The following is a 20169-nucleotide window of genomic DNA, read 5'->3' as shown; positions in this document are numbered from 1 at the left end:
ATCTTGTACTATTACAATGGGGCTATTCACCAATGGAGCAAATAATAGGTGGTCTGGAAATATGCAGACCAGAAAGAAAGAAACAATACTATCCTATTCTCAGCTGACATGAAGATCTACATAAAAATTCCCAAAGAATCTGTGAAAAATAAATTTCCTAGAATAAGGGAGTTCAGACAGTTGCAGGATTCAAGATTAACAAAAAAATCTATTTCATTCTATACACAACAATGAAGACACAAAAATTTTTAAATATAATACCATTTGTAATCAAAGAAAAGCAAAAAGAAACTTAAGTATATCTGTAACAAAACATGTACGGGACTTGTATGCTGAAGTGCTGATGAAAGAAATCAAATAAGATCTAAATAAGTAGAAAGACATGTTGTACTCATCATCTAGAAAACAGAGCACAGTAAAGATACCAGTTCTCCCCCAATTGCCCAAACTCATATCCAGGTTTAATGCAATTTCTATCTAAATCCCAGCAAAAATTTTAGTAGATGTAGACAAAGTTACTCTAATATATATATATGGAAAAGCAAAGGAACTAGAATATCTAAAACGAATTTGATAATATAAAATAAAGTTGGAAGAATCTCTCTAATCATACTTACGTAGGTACAGCAATCAGGGCTTATTGGTATTTGCAGAGGAATAGACATTCAGATCCATGGAACAGTATAAAGAACCCAGAAGAAGCCCTGCACCAGTATGCCTATTTGTGACAAAAGTGCAACACAATTCAATGGAGGACAGATAGTCTTTTCAAACGAAGGTGCTGGAGCAAATGAATATCCCTAGGCAAGAAAGAGAGAAAGAAAAAGAAAAAAACAAAACTAACTCAACCTAATTATCACAGCTTATACAAATTTCACTTAAAATTGATTGCAAATTTAAATGCAAAACTTTCAGAAAAAAAAAAAAACAGGAGAAAATCTTCAGAACCTAGGGCTTGGTGAAGAGTTCTTAGACATGTCACCAAAAGCACAATCCATAAAAGTAAAACATCAATAAATTGGGCTTTATCAAAATTGAAAACTTTTGTTCTGCAAGACAGCCTATTGAGGGGATGAAAAAAGTAGCTACGGACACGGAGAAAATATTTGCAACCCACAGAACTCACCAAGGACACGTATCTAGAAAACATAAAGAACTCTGAAAACTGTACCTGTGGAGATTGTAGAAATGACAAATATTCCCCCATTAGTTTATCACAATAAGAATAAAGACTATAAGAAGGTGATCGTGTAATAGCGGTATATACTAGTAATAATATTAGTTAAAAGATGTGACACTTAATACAGATTGCATTCGTATGTACTTTTTCATATCTATCATACAAAGCTATGAAAATCTGATTTTTAACATAAAACATAAATTTGTTCCCGAAAAATTTCAATAGAAAAAGAATCCAATTTAAACATGGGCAAAAGTCATAAAGAGGCATTTTATCAAAGAGAATGAAAAGATAGTCAATGCCATCAACGGTTAGAGAAATGCAGATTGAAAACATGGTATCACTAAACAGCTAAAAAAAAAAAGCCCTGATAATGACAAATGGTGACGAGGGTGTGGAGAGACTGGATCACCCTCACACTGATGGTTGTAATATAACCTATAAAGACACTCTGGAAAACAGTTTCTTAAAAATAAAATACACTTACCATACAACCCACCAATCACAATCCTGACATTTGTTCTTGAGAAATGAAAATTTCTATTCACACAAAAACCTCACATAAATGTTCACGGCAGTTTTATTTCTTGTTGTTTTTGTTAGATGCTGTTGAACAGGTCTGACTGATAGAGACCCTATGCACAACAGAACGAAACACTGCCCTGTCCTGTGCCATCCTCACAAGTACTGTTATGCTTGAGCCTATTGTTGCAGCCACTGTGTCAATACGTCTCATTGACAGGCTTCTTTTTCGCTGATCCTCTACTTTACCAAGCAGGGTGTCCTTTCCCCGAGACTGATCCCTCCCTTTACATGTCCAAAGACTGTGACACGAAGTCTCGCCATCCTTAAGGGAATTGTGGTTGTACTTCTTCCAAGACCCATTTGTTTGTTCTTTTGGCAGTCTACAGTACTTCCAATATTCTTCCCCAGAACCACAATTCAAAGGCATCAATTCTTCTTTGGTTTTCCTTATTCATAGTCCAGCTGTTGCATGCATATGAGGCTATTTGACTTGTAATAGCCCCTAAATAGAAATAACAAAAATGCCCTTCAGTAGGTGAATAGGCAAATGAACCGTGGTACACCCATACCACGGGATACTACTCTGCAATAAAAAAGAACCAACTACTGATGCACACAGAAGCTTAGATAGACTCAAGGGAGTTTTACAGAGGGAAAAAGGCCAATCAAAACACATCACATACAGCACGATTCCATTTATATAACACCCTCAGAATGACAAAATTATAGGCGGAGAGCAGGTTAGTTGTGGTCAGGTGTTAGGTGGGAGAATGAGGAGGGCGGTGGTGTGACCACACAGGGGGAGCATGAGAGACCTGTGTGGGGAGGGCATAGTTCTGTGCTTGATTGCGGTCGTGGTTACACAAACCGCACGTGGAATAAAATGACACACAACCATGGACACACATTGCACCAATGTCAGTTTTCTAATTACACAAACTGAACACGGAATAAAATGACATAGAACTACATACACACATTGCACCAATATCAGTTTTCTAATTTTGATAAAGATTACAGCCTTGGAAACCCTATGGGACAGTTCTACTCTGTCCTGTAGGGTCGCTATGAGTCAGCATCAACTTGATGGCAGAGGGTATAACCGTTTGGAAAAACTGGGGAAGAGTTCACAGGATCTCTCTGTACCATCTTTGTAACTTCCCCTGAATCTCTAATTACTTCAAAATACAAGGGTTTTAGTAAAGTGGCTTTCTGGCTAAAATTCAAAGCACTGACAGCACCAAATGCTGGAAAGGCCGTGAAATAAAAGAACTGTCCTTCATTGCTAGTGGAAATGTAAGCTGATCAGCTAGTTTGGAAGAGAGTCCAATGATTTTTTACAAAGTTAAGCAAAGGCTTATCATATAATCCAGTAAATACCATACTCCTAGGTATTCACTCAAATGAGGTGAAAACTTAAGTCCACACAAAAACCTGCACACAAATGTTTATAGAAGTTTTATTCATAATTACCAAAACTTGGGAACAACCAAGATGTTCTTCAGTGAGTGAATGGATAAAAAATTTCATACAATGGAGTATTACCTAATGATGAAATGAGCTATCAAGCTATGAAAGACATGGAAGAACCTTAAATGCAAATTATGAAGCAAAAGAAGCCAGTCTGAAAAGCTACATACTCTGTGATTCCAACTATATGACATTGTGGTAAAGGTAAAGGCAAGGTTATAGAGAGAGCAAAAAGATCAACAGTGGCTAGGATCCAGGGGGTGAAGGGGGGATTAATAGGTGGGGCACAGGGTATTTTTAGGGCAGTGAAACTACTCTACATGATACTGCCATGGTGAATACAGGACATGATGTATTTGTCAAAACCCATAGGATTATACAACACAAAGAGGAAACCGAAACGTGAATTGTGGACTTCAGTAAGCAATAATGTATCAATATTGCTTCATCAGTTGTAACAAACAGGTCACACTAATGTGAGATGCTAATAACAGGAGAAACTGTGTGCTGTGTGTTGGGCGAGGGTTTGGATCTCTGTATTGTCTGCAGAGGTCCCTGGGTGGTATAAACGATTTCTGCTTGGCTACTCACCAAAGGGTTGGCAGTTCAAATCAACTCAGCAGCACCACAGGAGAAAGGCATGGCCATCTACTTCCAAAAGGTCACAGGCATTGAAAATCCTATGGAATGCAGCTCTATTCATGGGGTGTCCAAGAGACGAATCAACCTGATAACAATGGGTTTTGTTTTTTTGTTTTGTATATTCTGCAGCATTTTTCTGTGAACCAGAAACTGTTCTGAAAAATAGTTTATTTAAAGAAAAAAAAAACTGACTTTCCTACATGGAGGATCTGGTTTAGTTTTCACTTTTTTTTATTCCATACTTGTCTGAGTTTTAGTGTATTCTCTATTGTACATCTATTTATTTTACAATCAGAAAAAAATGTAGCTACATAAATGAAACACCAGTGCGTGCTGTGTCTCCATTTTTCTCAAGGTTTTCCTCTCAATCTCTAAACCAGAGGTACAGAAACTTGCTATTTGCTGTAAAGTCGTACCCTCTGAAGTTCTGCTTGTTTTGTTTTGCTTAGCTCTGTTTTACAGGGCGGCTAAAAGTCAGAATCAACTAGATTGCAACAGTTTTGTTTTTTTTTTAATTTTAACACCAAGCTGTAGAAATTTTGAAGAACAGCAAAATTAATAATTTTTACAACATCGTTACTGCTAAGCATGGTATCTGACAGCTCTGTTTGGATTTTCTTTTTTAATTCTCACAATAGCTAAATGTAGTAAATATTAACATCGGTATTTTCATAAGAGGAATCAGAGGCCAAGTTGTGGTAAGTAAAGTACCAGTGAAACCATAGCCAGTAAGTAAGTGACGGAGCCAAGCTGAAGTCCAAGTCTAACTCATTCCAGCAGCACGCAGTTGTCAGTCTACCACATTGTCATGGATAATTTACCTTTGTGGTTTGGGGTAGGTCATGTAGCCATTTTAGACATCGGTATTCAGCTATTGTTTCATATTCAAAAGAGCAACAGCTCACTGTGTCTCAAATATTCTTTTCTATGTCATGTTGTTGTTGTTAGGTGCTGTCGAGTCGGTTCCGACTCATAGCAACCCTATGCACAACAGAACGAAACACTGCCCGGTCCTGAGCCATCCTTAAAATCGTTGCTATGCATGAGCTCATTGTTGCAGCCACTGTGTCAATCCACCTCGTTGATGGTCTTCCTCCTTTCCGCTGACCCTGTACTCTGCCAAGCATGATGTCCTTCTCCAGGGACTGATCCCTCCTGACAACATGTCCAAAGTATGTAAGACGCAATCTCTCCATCCTTGCTTCTAAGGAGCATTCTGGTTGTACTCTTCTAAAACAGATTTCTTGATTCTTCTAGCAGCCCATGGTATATTCAATATTCTTCGCCAGTGCCACAACTCAAAGGCGTCAGCTCTTCTTTGGTCTTCCTTATTCATTGTCCATGCATATGATGCGATTGAAAATACTGTGGCTTGGGTCAAGCACACCTTAGTCTTCAGGGTGACATCTTTGCTTTTCAACACTTTAAAGAGGTCCTTTGCAGCAGATTTACCCAATGCAGTAAATCATTTGATTTCTTGACTGCTGCTTCCATGGCTGTTGATTGTGGATCCAAGTAAAATGAAATCCTTGACAATTTCAATCTTTTCTCCGTTTATCATGATGTTGCTCCTTGGTCCATTTGTGAGGATTTTTGTTTTCTTTATGTTGAGATACAATCCAAACTGAAGGCTGTGGTCTTTGATCTTCATTAGTAAGTGCTTCAAATCCTCTTCACTTTCAGCAAGCAAGGTTGTGTCATCTGCATAACGCAGGTTGTTCTTCATATAGTCCAGCTTCTCGGATTATTGCTCAGCATACAGATTGAATAAGTATGGAGAAAGAATACAACTCTGATGCACACCTTTCCTGACTTTAAACCAATCATCATCCCCTTGTTCTGTCCAAACAACTGCCTCTTGATCTATGTAAAGGTTCCTCATGAGCACAATTAAGTGTTCTGGAATTCCCATTCTTCACAATGTTATCCATAGTTTGTTATGATCTACACAGTCGAATGCCTTTGCATAGTCAATAAAACACAGGTAAACATCCTTCTGGTATTCTCTGCTTTCAGCCAGGATCCATCTGACATCAGCAATGATATCCCTGGTTCCACGTCCTCTTCTGAAACTGGCCTGAATTTCTGGCAGTTCTCTGTCTCTATACTGCTGCAGCCATTTTTAAATGATCTTAAGCAAAATTTTGCTTGTATGTGATATTAATGATATTGTTCTATAATTTCCACATTCAGTTGGATCACCTTTCTTGGGAATAGGCATAAATATGGATCTCTTCCAATCAGTTGGCCAGGAAGCTGTCTTCCATATTTCTTGGCATAGACAAGTGAGCATCTCCAGCGCTGCATCTGTTTGTTGAAACATCCCAATTGATATTCCATCAATTCCTGGAGCCGTGTTGTTCGCCAATGCCTTCAGAGCAGCTTGGACTTCTTCCTTCAGTACCATCGGTTCCTGATCATCTGCCACCTCCTGAAATGGTTAAACATCAACTAATTCCTTATGGTATAGTGACTCTATTTTCCTTCCATCTTCTTTTGATGCTTCCTGCTTCATTTAATATTTTCCCTATGGAATCCTTCACTATTGCAACTCGAGGCTTGAATTTTTTCTTCAATTCTTTCAGCTTGAGAAACGCCGAGCGTGCTCTTTCCTTTTGGTTTTCAATCTTCAGCTCTTTGCACATGTCATTATAATACTTTACTTTGTCTTCTCGAGAGGCCCTTTGAAATCTTCTGAACAGTTCTTTTACTTCATCAATTCTTCCTTTTGCTTTAGCTGCTTGACATTCAAGAGCAAGTTTCAGAGTCTCCTCTGACATCCATCTTGGTCTTTTCTTTCTTTCCTGTCTTTTCAATGACCTCTTGCTTTCTTCATGGATGATGTCCTTGATGTCATTCCATAACTCCTCTGGTCTTCCGTCACTAGTGTTCATTGCTTCAAATCTGTTCTTCAGATGGTCTCTAAATTCAGGTGGGATACACTCAAGGTCATATTTTGGCTCTCGTGGACTTGCTCTGATTTTCTTCAGTTTCAGCTTGAACTTGCATATGAGCAATTGATGGTCTGTTCCACTGTTGGCCCCTGGCCTTGTTCTGGCTAATGATATTGAGCTTTTCCATTGTCTCTTTCCACAGATGTAGTCAATTTGATTTCTGTGTGTCCCTTCTGGCGAGGTCCCTGTGTATGGTCGCCGTTTATGTAGGTAAAAGAAGGTATCTGCAATGAAGAAGTCGTTGGTCTTGCAAAATTCTATCATGCAATCTCCGGCATTGTTTCTATCACCAAGGCCATATTTTCCAACTACTGATCCTTCTTCTTTGTTTCCAACTTTTGCATTCCAATTGCCGGTAATTATCAATGCATCTTGACTGCATGTTCGATCAATTTCAGACTGCAGCAGCTGATAAAAGTCTTCTATTTCTTCATCTTTGGCTCTAGTGGTTGGTGCGTAAATTTGAATAGTAGTTGTATTAACTGGTCTTCCTTGTAGGCGTATGGATATTATCCTATCACTGACAGCGTTATGCTTCAGGATACCTCTTGAAACGTTCTTTTTGGCAACGAATGCAACACCATTCCTCTTCGAGTTGTCATTCCCAGCATAGTAGACTATAAGATTGTCTGATTCAAAATGGTCAATACCAGTCCATTTCAGCTCACTAATGCCTAGGATATCTATGTTTATGTGTTCCGTTTCATTTTTGATGATTTCCAATTTTCCTTGATTCATACTTCATACATTCCAGGTTCCAATTATTAATTGATGTTTGCAGCTGCTTCTCATTTTGAGTCACATCACATCAGCAAATGAAGGTCCTGAAAGCTTTACTCCATCCACGTCATTAAGGTCAACTCTACTTTGAGGAAGCAGCTCTTCCCCAGTCATCTTTTGAGTGACTTCCAACCTGGGGGGCTCATCTTCCAGCACTATATCAGACAATGTTCCAATGCTATTCATAAGGTTTTCACTGGCTAATGCTTATCAGAAGTAGACTGACGGGTCCTTCTTCCTAGTCTGTCTCAGTCTGGAAGCTCAGCTGAAACCTGTCCTCCATGGGTGACCCTGCTGGTATCTGGGGTTCACTCTACTGAAGATCCAGTTATTGAATTGGAGGCTCAAGAACAAAAAACCGCTTGTGAGCCCATTGCTCAGTAGAGGTTCCCCAACAAACAAACCATACTTCAGGATTTTCCAGAAGCCTGGACCACAGCAATCGGTTTGCCTACAGATACTCAGAATAATACCAAGCCCTAATGAAATTGGATATTTATGACTAATTCTAAAGCTTATAATATACATTCAACATTCAGACATTTCAGGATGGAAGAATAACATATATTCCAGCCTCTGGGGACAACTGGATCAGACAATGAAAACTCTACCTAAGACTCACCCAATAGTTTATTGTATTCAGAAAAAAAATAGTTTGGAGAAATTCAAGCAGTAAGTTTACAAGAGGTGACCTCATGAAATATTCAAAAAATTCCATAGCAAAGAAAGAATCCTATAAGGTCTATTCCACACACATTGCATGGTGGTAAAATCATGGGAGGAAATGGAGGAAAAATAAATACAGGAAGGGGTAATAAACCTAAGTTCGATAGATGTTAGAACATGGAGATATCAGGAGAAGTCATCCTCTTTTGGGGTGGGTGTTAGAACTGGGAAGTGCTGAAAAATAGTTGTCTTCACTGAGGTGAACAATTGGAGTACTGCTGACATTGTAAAGTTATTAAAGCAGAAATTTCTGCATTGATCTTCTAAGAAAGGCCATAACCTATAGCAGGACACACAGAGTTACTAAAGACTTTAAGGTAAATATTTTGAGCTCTCTTCTTCAGATTCCCTCCTCTTCTCCGTTAATTTTTTGACTTTGTAAAAGTCTCTGAATATAATCAGACCTCTAGCAAATATAACTCCTCTGACATGAACTGCTATACACTACTCTCCAGGCGAACATGAATAAACATGCCACACTTTACTTCATTTTAGAGCATCAAACACCGCTTCTCTGACTGGAGAAGCTAAAACAGGCTTTAGACTCCATGAGATTTCTAATTCATGAAATGAATTTATGCTAACTGTAAAGGAGTCAGCTCTGGAAATGTTGCCAAACTGACAACGTGCTTTAGGAAACAAGCCAGGAAATGCCCAAATCTTGCTGCTGACTTTCCTAGATCACTGGAGTTGGTATTCTAATGTGAAACAATGGTTTTAGGCACTGGAGATACTTTCCAAGACTTCAGTTGTGTTCTAGGTGCACATCTGTGGAAAGGGATGAGGGACCCTGAAGCTTTGGGATGCCAGAGGATACCCATGTCTGACCCTGTCCTACGAAAGAAAATCAAGAACCACAGCTTTGTCTACGCATTTCCCTTAAAGGCACCACATGTCCTTTTGATCACTCCGATTAACCACACTCAGAAAACTCCATATATGTCTTCCTATCACCACTAAACCCACCTCCACTTGCCTCACAGAAGCCCAAGGCGTTCAACAGCATTGTCTTTGTACACACCCTTGATGATGAAGATGGTACCAACAGTGATGCCCACCAGACCCACAACCAGGCCCAGGATGCACACCAGATTCTCTGTTGTCTCTGGGAGAGATTTGGCACTTCAAACTCTCGGGGAAAAAAAGAGAATACAGGGTAATGAATGATGATAGGGAGAAGCATTTAGTGGCAAATAAAAGTTACTTAGTCAAGAGACTAGTTATTAATAGTTTAAAGAAGAGGAAAACAATGACATATTCAAGGAATTGCAGACTAGGTAGTGGGGGAAGTTGATTAATGGCAGAAGACAAGGTATATGGATTTTACCAAATGGTACAAAGCAATTAGGGCACTCTGTCCCAAGGGACCAGACGCATGCATCATTTGACGAAACCATGAAACAAAGGAGATTGAAGGATGGTTCATACCCTAGTGCTTGAGGTGCAGCTTGTCAAGGCCCCAGTGATTCACCTGGCTGTCATAGAAGTCCTCTGTTGAGGCCAGGAAGGGGAGATGGTAGAACTTGCAGAAAAAAAGTGGTCTTCCCTGGGCAGGAAGATTGTCTCTGAAACCTCTGTGGTAACAGGTTTTCCATTTTTAAGCCTTGTGACATGGAACATCGGTAGGGAGAATTTGTCAACAAAACTGATGAGGGTGTTGGGCTGTACAACTTCCACAGGGCTGTTCAAAAGCAGTGTGACTTCTGGAGATTCTGGGGAATCAGGCACATGACAGAAATTAGACTTCCATGCTGAGGTTTATTACTTCCCCTCCGTCGCTGAAAGGTGGTCCAAAGTATGTTAAAAGAGCAGTTGAAATTGTGCCTCTTGAGAACTCTATGCCACAGTTTCAGATAACAATCACTGACACTGTCACCCTGGAACTTGAACCAATATTGAGGTGTTAGATATCCAAGGACCTCATTCCTGGCTTCCCCAGCATGGGTTCAGGGTTGTGACTTTTGTGAAAGGCTGTGGATGGCAGAGACAAGACATGCATACACAAAGGAAGAAAGAAACCCACTGGGCCTATGGCATGGTAATGTTGGGCTCACTTATGACAAGTTTGTTGTTGTTAGTTGCCATCAAGTCAATTTCAAATCATGGTGACTCTATGTGACCCCATGTGACTTCATGGGGAAAGTCAGTCACAATAATATGATGCAAAGAGCTGAAGCATTTATTTTAAAGCTACGGATACCATGTCTAGGAAAGCAGCAGAGAGTGGTACCATTGATATCCAGTGACATCCAGGTTGGCTTTGTCCACAATGATATTGACCAATACACTCTGATCCTCAAAGCTGGCAAAACGTTCAAATCCTTTAAGCCACCAGATGGAAGGAATACACAGAGTCATTGTACCAAAAACAATTAGTCAGCGTTCAACCATTTCAAGAGGTAGCATATGATCAGGTACTGACGGTACTGAAGGAAGAACTCCAAGCTACACTGAAAGCATTGTCGAAAAACAAGGCTCCAGGAACTGACGGAATATCAATTGAGATGTTTCAACAAACTGATGTAGCCCCGGAGGTGCTCACTCGTCCTTGCCAAGAAATATAGAAGATATATAGCTTCCTGGCCAACTGACTGGAAGAGATCCATATTTATGCCTATTCCCAAGGAAGGTGATCCAACTGAATTTGGAAATTATGGAACTATATCATTAATATCAAACACAAGCAAAATTTTGCTGAAGACCATTCAAAAATGGCTGCAGCATTTTATTGATTGGGAACTGTCAGAAATTCAGGCAGGCTTCAGAAGTGGATGTGGAACCAGAGATATCCTTTCTGATGTCAGATGGATCCTGGCTGAAAGCAGAGAATACCAGAAAGATGTTTACCTGTGTTTTATTGACTATGCAAAGGCATTTGACCACGTGGATCGTAACAAATTATGGATGACATTGAGAAGAATGGGAATTCCAGAACATTTAATTGTGCTCATGAGGAAACTTTACATAGATCAAGAGGCAGTTGTTAGGGCAGAACAAGTGGATACTGAGTGGTTTAAAGTCAGGAAAGGTGTGTATCATGGTTGTATCCTTTCACTATACCTATTCAATCTGTATGCTGAGCAAATAATCCGAGAAGCTGGACTATGTGAAAAAGAATGGGGCATCAGGATTGGAAGAAGACTCATTAATAACCTGCATTATGCACATGACACAACCTTGATTGCTGAAAGTGAAAAGGACTTGAAGCACTTACTGATGAAGATCAAAGACCACAGCCTTCAGTGTGGATTGCACCTCAACATAAAGAAAACAAAAATCCTCACAACTGGACTGATGAGCAACATCATGATAAATGGAGAAAAGATTGAAGTGTCAAGTATTTCATTTTACTTGGATCCACGATCAACAGCCATGGAAGCAGTAGTCAAGAAATCAAACGATTTATTGCATTGGGTAAATCTGCTGCAAAGGACCTCTTTAAAGTGTTGAAAAGCAAAGATCTCACCTTGACAACTTAGGTGCGCCTAACTCAAGCCATGGCATTTTCGATCACATCATATGAATGTGAAAGCTGGACAATGAATAAGGAAGACCAAAAAAAAATTGATGCCTTTGAACTATGGTGTTGGCGAAGAATATTGACTATACCATCGACTGCCAAAAGAATGAACAAATCTGTCTTGGAAGAAGTACAACCAGAATGCTCCTTAGAAGCAAGGATGGTGAGACTGCGTCTTACATACTTTGGACTTGTTGTCAGGAGGGATCAGTCCCTGGAGAAGGACATAGTACTTGTCAGAGTGCAGGGTTAGCAGAGAAGAGGAAGACCCTCAATGAGGTGGATTGACACAGTAGCTGCAACAATGAGTTCAAACATAACAACGATTTTAAGGATGGCTCAGGACCGGGCAGTGTTTCGTTCTGTTGTGCATAGGGTCACTATGAGTTGGAAGCAACTTGACGGCTCCTAACAACAACAACTCAACACACCATAGATACCTCTATGAGAAGCATTATGTATGGATTGACCTCAACAATGGACTTTTGTATCTTGATGCTCCTTAGATTGGGACTATCATTATAGGACATACTGTATTCTATATGACTGATACCAAGAATAATCAACACCAAGGGAATAATCTACCTGAAAATGGAAATGTATAACTGGACAGTATACATGGTCTATGGTGTGTGCACATGGGATGGGGATCATTTGTCTACTTAGTCTTCAGAGACACATGATTTTTTTAAAGGTTTGACTGTATATTAACAAACCTAAGCATTAATTTAACATTTGTAGCTCTAAACACAGACATGCACACACAAATATTCTAGCTTCACTTTCAACCTAAGTGACAAGCCTGTATCTTTTCAGGTGAGCATCCTTGTATATGGCTCTTTCTGGGCAAAGGAAACTAGAATTACCACCATGGGTGTAAAAGCTGGGCCACTACTTTGCGTGTTACAGTATTCATGCGACCTTCTGTGGGAGTCACTCTGGATGAAGAATACTTTGCAAAATGTATTTGCAATACCATGAATGTTTGTTGTGCAGATGGCAGAAAAAAATATGAGATTCCTCAATTCCTTATTCATTTTTCTACTCTCTGTAAAATATCACTATGTAACAATAACCTCACATCACTGTAAGAGCCACTGTAGGGTGGATTACCATGGTTATAAAAAAAACAAAAAAAGTGGAGGCTGAGTCAATTCCGACTCATGGGAAATGTATAGGGCAGGGTAGAACTGACCCAGAGGCATTCCAGGGAGCAGCTGGTAGATTCAAACTGCTGGCCTTAACCACTGTGCCCCCAGGGCTCCAACATCACTGTCATAGGAAGGAGTAATTGGGTGCAACTGACATCAGCATTCCTGCGCACCCCATCTCCCTTGGGTGCACTGTTGCTCTCTGTCGACCTTCCTTTCTGGTGATCTTCAATGCAATGTCTGTGCTCAGAACACTTTGACAGGATTCTTCATAGGAACCGGCCTTGGGCTGTTGATACTGACAATGATTCTCCTCCCCTCTGTGAAGCTAGAGGAGGTCGCCCCCCGCTTCCACTGCACCATTTTTACACATATAGTCCAGCAATTCCACTCGTAGGTAAATGCCTGAAAAAATTAACAGCAGGAATGCAAGCAGATATTTGTAAAACCGTGTTCATGGCAGCACTATTCACAATAGCCAAAAGGTGAAAACCATCTAAATGTCCACCAACAGATGAATGGATGAACAAAATGGGGTACATACATACAATGGAATATTACTTAGCCATAAAGAGAAATGAAGTTTATACTTGCCACAACATGCATGAACCTTGAAAAGATTATGCGAGTAAGATAAGTCAGTCACAAAAAGACAGATATTGTATGATCCCACTTACGGGAAATATCTAGAATAGGCAAATGTATAGAAATCAAAGTTTATTAGTGGCTACCAGGGGCAGGAGGGAGGGACAAGGAAAGGAAGACACAACACTTAGGGGACACTGACCTTCTGTTAAGGGTGATGGAAATATTTGGGAATGATGATGTTTGACCAACATGGTGAACATATTGAATGTCACTAAACTGTACCTGTGAAGACTGCTGAAATGGAAAATGGTTCATTACCTTGTATTTTCCATAATCATAAATGAATGAATGACAATTAAAGTCCAGTATCTCGTAATCTCCAAAAAGTCTGAGAATGTCACTTTCCCTGACCCTAATAAATGGCTACAGGGTCCTTTAAGGAAAGCTTGGGAGAAAGTTAACAGGTCATGTTTATGGAATTTGGCAAAGTCCTGTCTCAAAGGAAACCTGGTCTTGATTCAATCGAAAGGGCTCTATGTCTATGAATGACTTCAGGCCCAGAAATTAGGTAAGAAGCTGCAACAGTTATCATGAAAACTAACTCCGAGGTCTGGACACGAGGCCTGAAGGTTTTCTGTTCTATAGATCAAGTAATATTTATTTTATTTTTCTCCATTTTTTAAAATTGAACTGTAGATGAAGGTGTATAGAACAAACTAGTTTCTCATCAAACAATTAGTACACACATTGTTGTACGACATTGGTTAACAACCTCACAACCTCTTCTCAACCCTGGATTCCGTATTACCGGCTTCCCTCTTCCCTCCTGCCTTGCAGTCCCTGCCCCAGGGCTGGTGTGCCCCTTTAGTCTTGTTTTGTTCCATTGGCCTGTTCAATCTTTGGCTGAAGAATGAACCTCAGGAGTGACCTCTACTGAGCTGAAAGGGTGTCTGGGGGCTATACTCTCAGGGTTTCTCCAGTCTCTGTCAAGCCAGCAAGCCTGGTCTTTCTTTTGAATTAGAATTTTGTTATACATTTTTCTCCACCTCTGTCTGGGACCCTCTATTGTGATCCCTGTCAGAGCAGTAAGGGGTAGTAGCTGGGCACCATCTAGTTGTACTGGGCTCCGTCTGGTGGAGACCATGGTAGATGTGGTTCATTAGTCATTTAAACTAATCTTTCCCTTATATCTTTGGTTTTCTTCATTCTTCCTTGCTCCTGAAGGGGTGACACCAGTGGAGTGTCCTAGATGGCCACTCACAGGCTTTTAAGACCCCAGAGGCTACTCACCAAAGTAGAATGTAGAACATTTTCTTTATAAATTACATTATGCCTACTAAGCTAGATGTTCCCCAAGACCATGGTCCCCACAGCCCTCAGCCCAGCAATTTGGTCCCTCAGGGAGTTTGGCTATGTCTATGGAGCTACCATTACCTTACCTTGTATAGGTTGTGCTGGCTTCCCCAGTATCATGTACTGTCTTACCCTTCACCGAAGTTACCACTTGTCTATTGTCTATTCAGTGTTTTTCCATCCCCCACCCCACAACCATCAAAGAGTGTTTCTTTTTGTGAGTAAACCTTTATGTGAGTTTTTACAGTAGTGGTCTCATACAATCAAGTAATATTTTAGTAGGTTGTCCATCTATTTTATTCCTAGGTTCACCATGGTCCATTAAAAAACAAACAAAAAAACCTTTGAGGTTGCATTGATTCCAACTCATAAAGACCCTATAGGACAGAGTAGAACTGCCCTATAGAGTTTCCAAGGAGTGCCTAGTGAATCTGAAATGCCGACCTCTTGGTTAGCATCCATAGCTTTTAATCACTATGCCTCCAGGGTTCTAGTGGTTCATTAGCCATCAAAATCCTTGCAAGTTAAAACACTTCATAGGCTTTTTCTGATTATCAATCTCTGATGCCCATTATGTCCCTAGTGATGAATGCTAACACTTGGCCTCTGCTACTCCATGATTCCAAGGAGCCTGCTGGTGCAAAGGTTAAGAGCTCAGCTGCTAATCGGAAGGTTGGCACTTCAGCTCCCCCCCTCCACCCACCACCCTGTAGCTCCTTGGGAGAAAGACTTGGTGATGTGCTTCCATAAAGATTACAACCAAGAAAACACTATGGGGCAGTTCTACTCTATCACATGGGGTCACTCTGAGTAGGACTCAACTTGATGGCACCCAACAACAACTCCAGGATTCTGGCATTTCCAGAATGCATAGGGCCCATCTCACTGGTGGCTCTCCCACCTTGACCCCAGGCCAGTGGAAACAGTCAGCACAGAGCTATTTAAGGACACTGGTGCTCCCCTCACTAAGGTATTTCCAGTGCCATAGGGTTGGCTGTGCCCTCAGGGACTTCTCAGGAGGTGTAATGTGCAGGGGATGTGCAGGTCACATTTAATATATTCACTTTAGTGTTTCTATCACCCCACATGTTTGGACCCTTTCTTCTGTGTTATTCCAGGGAGTTCCAGCATCTCAACTTTCTTGACTGTAGGTCATTGCTGAGTCCAAGTTTTAGTCAATCAACCAGGCAAATTGCTAACCCCTCTTTTAGCAGATTGAGAAAAAAAAAAAAATCTAGAAATTCTTCCGGTCGCTGTGTGTGCACCTCTTTGCCATGTGACTTTACTGCTCTTCCCATCAAGAGATGGAATCTATTTCTTTCTTCTTTTTTATTGTAGTAAAATATACATAACAAAAAATTTGTCATTTTAACAATTTTAAGTGTATAATTCAGTGACATTAACTGCAGTCACCACACGACTGCAACCTTCGCCACTATTTCCAAAAGTTTTTCATCACCCCAAACAGAAAGTTTCCCTGAAGCAGTATCCCCTCACTTCCCCTCCCCCCAGCTGCTTGTAACCACTAATCAATTTTTGTCTCAATGCATTTGCCTGTTCCAGATATTTCATATAAATCCTATCATACAATATTTGTTTTTTTGTGACTGACTTTTGTCACTCAGCGTAATGTTTTTAACGTTCTTCCATATAGCGGCATGCATCAAACATCATTTTTATGGCTGAATAATACTCTATTGTATGTATGCACTACATTTTGTTTATCCATTCCCCTGCTGATGGACGCTTGGCTGTTAGGAGTAATGCTGCAGTGAACATTGGTGTTTAAGTATCTGTTTGAGTCCGTGCTTCAATTCTCTGGGTATACACGTAGGCGTGGTTGCTGGGTCGTATGGTAATTCTGTGTTTATCTATTTGAGGAACCACCAAAACCATTTTCCAAAGCGTGTAGGCCGTTATTGAGTCCAAGTTTTAGCCACTCAAACAAGTAAATTGCTAACTCCTTGCCAGCTGCAGTAGATTGCACAAAAAGAGAACAAAAAAGTACACAAATTCCTCCCATCCCTGAATGGACACCTTTGCAGTGTGACTACTGTTCCTCAGATCAAGAGGTGAAGTTTATTTCTCAACTCCTTAAATCTGAGTTGTGATGTGGCATGCTGTGACCAATAGAATGTGGCAGAAGTGGATTTGTGGGAGTTCTGAGCCAAAGTCTCCAAAGGCCTGAGGTTTCCACTGTCTCTCTTGCTGCCCTGAGACAGCCTGGGGTTACCCCCTTGAGGATAAGAGAGCACATGGACAGCCAGGCCCAACTGATGGCCAGCAGCAACTGGCCACCTATCTTAGGTCATCCACCTCCAGTTCAGCTACCAGATGGAGATGATTTCTACTGCACTAAAATGACCACGAGGTCATACCTGACCATGAGGCCTGACCATGAGGTCATACCTGACCATGAAGTCATACCTGGTCATGACATCATACCTGATGTCGGGTGAAGTGCAGAATCACCCAAGGAGAGCAGTCAGGGGACTGAGAGTTCAGGGCGTGGGAAGAATCATCTACGTGAACATTGACAGCATTGAAATTTATGGCAGGAGTGGTGCTAGTGAAAATGGTGCTGAGTCAGGTGCTATAATCCTCAAGGAATGAGGAGTGACACAAGTAAAAACTAAGCTCGTTACTGTCAAGTTGATTCCGACTCATGGCGATGCCACGTGTTAAAGAATAGAATTGCTCCATAGGGTTTTCTTGGCTGTAACCTTTACAGCAGCAGAGAGCCAGGCCTTTCTTCCACAGTGCCACTGGTTGGGTTCAAACCGTCAACCTTTAGGTTAGTAGATAAGTGCAATGAATTTGCACTACTCAGGGGCCTGAGGTCCTTAATGTCTGCAACAGTGGTATTGCCAAATAGCAGGAAACTCAAAGCTGGGCATTTTGGGGGAAGATGGAAAGAGATAATAAGGAGTAAGGAGGTCACTAACCCCACTTCCTGGCCAGTGGCAGGAGAGCAAAGGAGAGAAAATGGCCACCGCTTGCGCTAGTCCTAGAAGAAGCAGTGTCCTTGGGGAGAGCCAGGTTTCCGGAAGAGCTAGAAGGCAAAGCAAATATTCAAAGATGGCAAATTCTAGGGCCTCTTCCATGCCTGGGTCCTTGGGTGCTGCAATGGTTAATGTGTTCAACTGCTAACTGAAAGGTAGCAGGTTCAAGATCACCTAGAGGCACCTCAGAAGAAAGCCCTGGTGATTTGTTTCTGAAAAATCAGCCACTGAAAACTCTGTGGAGCACAGTTCTTCTCTGACACACATGGGGTCACCATGAGTTGGAATTAAGTGAATTAATTCCCCATGCCTGAGTTCTGGGAGGCTGAGTTCTAGGGAGGAGTGGGAGATGGGATCAGGGAAGGGAAAACAGGGCCAGATGGGGATTAGATGCAGGGAAGAGGGCTGACCAGGGAGTCTGGGGCATCTTGTGAGGACTGATATTAACAGGATAAAGGGGGTAATGGGATTAGTCCTGCTGTTCTGTAGCAGAGAGGGGAACTATGAGTGGCTGGAAGGCTGTTAGAGACAAAAGCAACACTCCCATCTCTGCACTATGAGGGCCTTGCTAGGATCCTGCCGTGATCTGTGCTACCTGCTGTTCAAGTCTGGCCAATGACACGGGAGGCGGGGGGGTTTATCCAGAACTGTGACTCCTGCCAACACCTATCCACGATTGTTCAAGAAAATGGGAAGAAGTCAGTGAGATAGAATGGAGTACACAACAGGTCCCAACATATATTTAATGTATAACAACAGTGGAATTTCAATTCATTGAGAACTACCTCTTACCAAAAAGCCATACCCATTGCTGTCCAGTAGATCCTGACTCATAGTGACCCTATAGGACAGAGTACAACTGCCCCCTTTTGTTTCCAAAGAGCGGCAGGTAGATCTGAACTGCTGACCTTTTGAATAGCAGCCAAGTTCTTAACCACTTCACAACCAGGCCTCCTACCTCTTACGATGACCATATAAAAAATAAATTCCAGATAGTTTCAGTGAATAAATGTAAACAATATTTGGGATATATAAACTATATATTCAGAAAGACCCTTTATAACAAAGACCAGAAAGCCAAAGCTGTAAGAAAAAAGATATAAGTATCAGTTGCTGTGGAATGGATTCTGACTCATGACAACCCCATGTGTGTCAGAGTAGAACTGTGCTCCACAGGGCTTTCAATGGTTGATTTTTCAGCAGCAAATCGACAGGTCTTTATTTGAGGCACCTCTGGGTGGACTGCACTCTGTAACCTTTCACTTAGTAGGTCAGCAGGTAACAGTCTATGCCACCCAGGGATGGGGTGAAAGAAAAAATGGAGGATGAAAGTCTTCGGGTAGTGAAAGATTTCTTTTTACGACACAAAGGCACCAACCATGAGTGAAAATGCTGACAAATTTGGCTTCATTAAGGTTAATGGCCACCCATCTGTCACTTTGTCATGGCGTGGTGACTTGCATGTCTCTGAGATGTTGGAACCTATGCCACCTGTACTTCAAATACCAGCAGGGTCACCCACGGTGGACAGGTTTCAGTGGAGCCTCAAGACTAAGACAGACCAGGAAGAAAGGCCTGGTGATCTACTTCTGAAAATCAGCCACTGAGAAGTTTATGAACAACAACAGGACATTGTCCGACACAGTGCTGGGAGACGAGTCCTTCAGGTTGGAAGTCACCAGAATATGACTGGTGAACAGCTCACTCCTTAAAGTAACCTTGACCTTAAAGACAAAGACGGAGTAAAGGCTTCAAGACTTGGTGTCATTCAAGGGCTTTTGTAATTATTTGCTGATATTGAATGACTGAAAATGAGACCAGCTGCAAACATCCATTATCCAACATACCAACAATCATGAAGATGGGCAGGACCGGGCCATGTTGCTTTCTGTTACACACAAGGTCCCCATGAGGTGGAGCCTACTCAATGGCAACTAGCAACAACAAGATTAGTTAATGGTTTCATTTCATAAATCACCATAAAAAAGTCCTTGCCATCTAGTTAATACCAACTCATAGGACTCTATAGGACAAAGTAGAACTGCCCCACAGGGTTTTCTAGGCTGTAATCTTTACGGAAGCAGACTGCCACATCTTTCTCCCATGGAACAGCTGTTGGCTTCAAACCTCCGACTTTTGGTTAGCAGTTGAGTGCTTAACCACTGCACCACAGGGCTCCTAAATCTCCATAACAGGCTAAATTAAACCATAGAGTTCAGGGAAGCATGCTTAGATTGAAATTATCTAGAAAATCAAGGAAGTGACTGCAATAAATGTC

At 41.2% G+C, this 20169-nt stretch overlaps 1 pseudogene; it reads right to left on the bottom strand.

The window, feature by feature from the left end:
- Positions 1–9254: 9254 nt before the first annotated feature.
- LOC126068417 (HLA class II histocompatibility antigen, DR alpha chain-like) overlaps positions 9255–20169 on the bottom strand; it is a 72708-nt pseudogene continuing 61793 nt past the window's right edge.

The sequence above is a fragment of the Elephas maximus genome, chromosome 1 (assembly GCF_024166365.1).
Source record: "Elephas maximus indicus isolate mEleMax1 chromosome 1, mEleMax1 primary haplotype, whole genome shotgun sequence".
Taxonomy (NCBI): domain Eukaryota; kingdom Metazoa; phylum Chordata; class Mammalia; order Proboscidea; family Elephantidae; genus Elephas; species Elephas maximus.
Note: the sequence above shows the minus strand (reverse complement) of the source record. Positions and strands in the feature narration are given on the sequence as shown.